The following is a 5,082-nucleotide window of genomic DNA, read 5'->3' on the forward strand; positions in this document are numbered from 1 at the left end:
CGAGCGAACGCTTTAACCACTAGGCTACCCGACCGCCCCTCCTGTTGATCTGAATTAGCAAGGTCCGCAGTAGCGAGGTTCGTGTGTAGATGTACTGAACAATGTGTAGTCATTCCACAACCCAGTATTATAATCTTATTGAAAGTAATTCTACAAATGTTTGCAATTACGGCTACTTATAAATACATGTTTGAAGTACCTCGCTACATCTTCGCTGCAAAGGCAGCATCAACATCACAGACACGTCTTTGTACTTGTTTATATGTCTCCGCATCAGATACATGTTGACAGCTATGACAACGTACACATACATCACATTCCATGAATGTTGTTAGTGAGAGTAGGAGAGTTTAGTCATCCGGCGTAGTCAGCAAGAGTCATCGCGTCCAGTAAATATTCGAGCCAAAACCAGTGGTTGATAGCATGAACATCGACCCATGCCACCTAGATGCGATGACGACCCGTGAAGATCCGGGGTAGAACAGGTCTTCAGCATCCCATGCAAAAGGTGACTATGTTTGTTGTAAGAGGCGACTAACGGGATAGGGTGGTCAAGTTCGCTGACTTGGTTGATACATGTTATCGTATCCCAATTGCGTGGATCGAAGCTCCTGATATCAATTACTGGATTGTCTGGTACAGACTCGACTATTTACAGACCGCCGTCATATAGCTGGAATATTGTTGCTTGCGGCGTAAAAACTACAAACAAATACACAAACAAACAAACAAGTGGATGCGATGATACACGATTTTCAGAAAGAAAATGTTTTCTATTACAAACAGTAGCGTAAAACGTCAATATTTCAATGTTTCATGACCGAGACTGGGCAATGATCCACGAGCCACCGGAGAGTCTACTTAGGCATATTTCAATTGGGCAGTAGGTATAAATAAACATAGAACTAATTGAGGACTCTCTCGTTCACTTTGTTCACTCAACACTTCATAGGTTTATAGCCCCGGCGCGATGAAACTTACAACCTTGTCCTCAGATACAAAGAGAGGTGTTCGACAGGGTGACTTTCTAGGACCGTATATTTATGATTTATATGTTTATGATGAATCAGTTGGCCAACTCTCGAAACCAAACAAATGCATTCCAACTTTTGACCTAGGACAGAGGTCTAGAGTTTAGAGTTCTAAATAATGCTGACTCGGCAGAATTATTTATGGGTAACAATCGCATGATTTGGTGCAAGATTGGGTTTCTCTTTGACGCCCAATCTGTAATGGCTCAGGACATAGTATAGATCGCTTTGTGAGGTGGGATTACTTGGTCAAACAAGATACAGGAGACGTTCCTTGTTGTCTAATGATAAATTATAAGGCCGACGTCTATCTTCAAATATGTATTTTACAATTTAAAATGGATCTGAAGAAAATCAATAATGTACAGTGAAACCTCTCTAATTTGGACCCGGTTAATCCGAAAATTGCATCTTATGGATGACCACTGCTGGAAATGCGTGCAGTCAAGAGTTGGAACAGACAATCATGTTTAATTATTCCTTTATCCGGACGTTTTCACTGACCATACCGATAAACGGGGTTGCAATGTACTTGGACTGTGTGTCACACGCAGTCTTGGTTTGATTTATGCGTATATCAGACAGAAAGGATGTACAGTGTTGATTTTATTATTAAACACCATCTATATATGCTACTAAGTGATGCACATCTTCTCTGTTACATTACACACAATGAAAGTAAATTATTAATCTCCTGGTAATCTCATGTGTAAGAATAATAAAGTATTTTTACGATCTTTGCGTGTCACATTAGTTTTCTTGTTTGAAAATGTAGCAGCTCTCGGCGTCTGCATGATATGTTTAGTGAACACATTTTCAAATTTCTTACAAAATCACTGATGTCTGCAATTGAAGTGTCTATTCATAAAATATTGGCTCTTGCTCGCTGATCATAAGTTAAATTGCCCCCCGACGAAGCCTTTAGAACATGGGAAATAGAGATATAATATTTTGACACTGGAAGTGTTTTATTGACAGTCGAAGAGCTCGTTTGAGTGCTTAGAGCACTGAACTAGATCTTTTGGCGATATGCGCAACGACCTTTGCGCACACGCAGATCCCCGTAGAGGGGCAGCAAGTCCACGCGATCCGTTTGACTTCACGAACTGATTCTGTGTGGCCATGGGAAACGTGCCTCAACAATCAGAAACAAATTAACTCTGAAAACATTAAACAACTTGTTAGAGACTCGGCAGCCAATGATCTTACTCAATTACTCGCTTCGCGCCAATGCCTTCATAGTGAAATTACTCTCGTCATCTGACCGCCATTTTGACCTTCACTGAGGAGGATTCGCTTTTGCCATCTCCCTACAGTGTTAGGTGTAAGAGAGGTTAGCAGCAGAGCAGATTGGGCGGTGCTGGCGGGCGGCGTTCTGAGATGGGGTCAAATTTTCATTAGCAGCCATGAAACTGCTCCTGAAAATTGATTTTTGAAAGCTTAATATTTATAGTGTTAATGATTTTGTTTGTGTTGCAAATAATCCCACATATACTCCAAACACTGATCGAACACATATTGAGAAAACGACAACCCCAAAATAGATAGTGATTTGTGTTTAGATGCAAAAGAAAAACGGTTGACTACAGTGAACATGCACAAAGAACAGCGGAATTGTATAATATAGGATGCCAAATGTCTACAATTTCGTATATCTCAAGGGATGCGGGACAGAATAGCTCCCCAGTATCTCGTGATTTTCGTCCGAGGCGACGACATTTGGATTGCGTGGTCAGGCTATGGACTGTGACTGCTTCTGAGAGAGAGCAATGCTGATTGAATTAGAGAATTATTGCAACTGAGTTACTGTGACCATATAGGTCATTAGCGCCCACGGCGGGCCGGTAGCCAAGAGGTTAAAGCGTTCGCTCGTCACGCCGAAGACCCGGGTTCGATTCCCGACATGGACATTTCTTGTGTCCCCCGACGTGATATTGCTGGAATATTCTAAAGACGGCGTAAAACCATACTCACTCACTCATTCATTGGCACCCATGCCTGTCTTCAGAGGCGAGTAAACTGAAGATACGATATGTGTGATGTGCGACCTGGCTGACTGACAGTCATCGACACGGACTGCCTGGGACCCTTCTCGTGATGTCGTCCGCTAGGTTGTCTGGCCAAAATACTCCGTCATATAGCAGGCGACTGCGGCGTAAAACAACAAACATTTTAGAGGAATAAGTAGTTCACAACTGTTCACAACTGTTATAGAAACAGTATCCGTTTGACATATTCACATCACTGTGACTTAATGTGTGTGTGTGTGTGTGTGTGTGTGTGTGTGTGTTTGTACGTTTGTACGGGTGCGTGCGTGCGTGTGTGTGTGTGTGTGATTTTGTGGTGTGGTGTAGGCAATCACATTTATTAGTTATTAGTGGTAATAACAATACGCAGTGACTAAAATGTAACCTCACTGCAAAATGAAATACACAAAGAGTAAAAAAGGTTTCAAAGGAGAGTTGAACTCCCGGACTGTGTGGGTACAGTTGCACCGAGGTGTCTCAACAGTGGTGTTTATGCTAAAACGACTGTTTGTAATTCTTAGACAGAAACAGCTAAACATGACAGATCTATCACGCATTGTGAGACCGGATTGGCACATCAATGCTAGATATTGTCACCACCCTGTCCGTATGTTTACTGCTGATAACCGTGTATATCAAATATTGATTTCAACAGGCTTAAGTTATGTATGTGTTATTGTTTACTTCACACATTCATTAAAACATGTAGCTACACGATCTGCTTTATTTAACAATACTCAATACAAGCGCCTCACTCGTTGAAATGTATTGCACAGAGTGACTGAATACTGTTTAATACTGTGAATACTGTCGGTAATAATGGACTTTCACGACTGTAAATAATGTTTTTTACCAAACCCATCAGTGAATGAATCTACGCCATCTGGGCTCGACTACCCGATCCTCATCAAATGATATCAATATACCATTCATAATATATCAATATATGATCCATATATAATTCTTATATGTATCACCTATATATCAGGCGCTGTGATCACTCGTTAGCCCCACGTCATTACATGTATATAAGTAGGATGTGTTTATGTCGTCCACAAACGAATCTGAATGCAACTGCCAAAACGTGTGTTCTGTCATTTGTAACAGGCATGGTACATACACTGTAAAACAATGTGATGAGATCCTAAACACTAACCTAAGCGCGTTCCTTGTCCCTTAATTCTGGAACGTTTTGGGTCCTAACAAATTCTGGATTGTGTGTAACAGCTAACTCGGAAAGACCCGCATCCCCCCTTCACATTCATTGTAGGTAATTATAACTATATACCTATATTTTTGTGTTTTCAGCGTTTAATGTGTATTCTGTTTAGGATTAAAAGACGTTCCATCACGTTAAACATGATATGATCTAAACATGTCTTGTATGTGTTTACATTCTAAACACATGTTTTACACTGTAATTTTAATTTGGTCCTCCGTAATTAGCCATACGATGAAACCTCTACTACATACATATGTACAGGATACCGACAACGCCACAAAATCCGTTTTCATTATCATATCATTATAAATGATTGATGTATCGAATAAGACGATACGTTTAGCTTATCAAAATCTCTCTCTCGCCTTATCATGTTATATCATTTGTACTGTAGCATGACAGAAATATATGTGAAATAACACAAGATGCTGTTTCCTTTACTGTGTGAAGAAACACTTCCACGAATATAATATATTTAACGTAAACACAACTTTATTTATGTGAGCTATTGTTAATAAAGACAACTACTCGCTTATCCATTTACAGGCAAGTAAACCTACCAGAGTTCTTGCAAAAAAGCAATTTCTCGTCTCCCAAACTAGCCCGGGGCATGTACCCAACCCGTTATCCTCTGCCCCTCCCTGTCGCTCCGTGTTGACTCAACTCCTGGGAGGTGGCCCACTCGTTGTAAAGCACTTCACATACTTTATCAAATTGGTTACATTTTATTCTAGTGATTGGGGCCTCATTCTATGCTTGTAATATTTCTTTGGACTCATAACAACAAATGGAATAATGAACT

Source organism: Haliotis cracherodii, unplaced genomic scaffold, assembly GCF_022045235.1.
Source record: "Haliotis cracherodii isolate W230 unplaced genomic scaffold, xgHalCrac1.p SCAF_5, whole genome shotgun sequence".
Classification (NCBI taxonomy): domain Eukaryota; kingdom Metazoa; phylum Mollusca; class Gastropoda; order Lepetellida; family Haliotidae; genus Haliotis; species Haliotis cracherodii.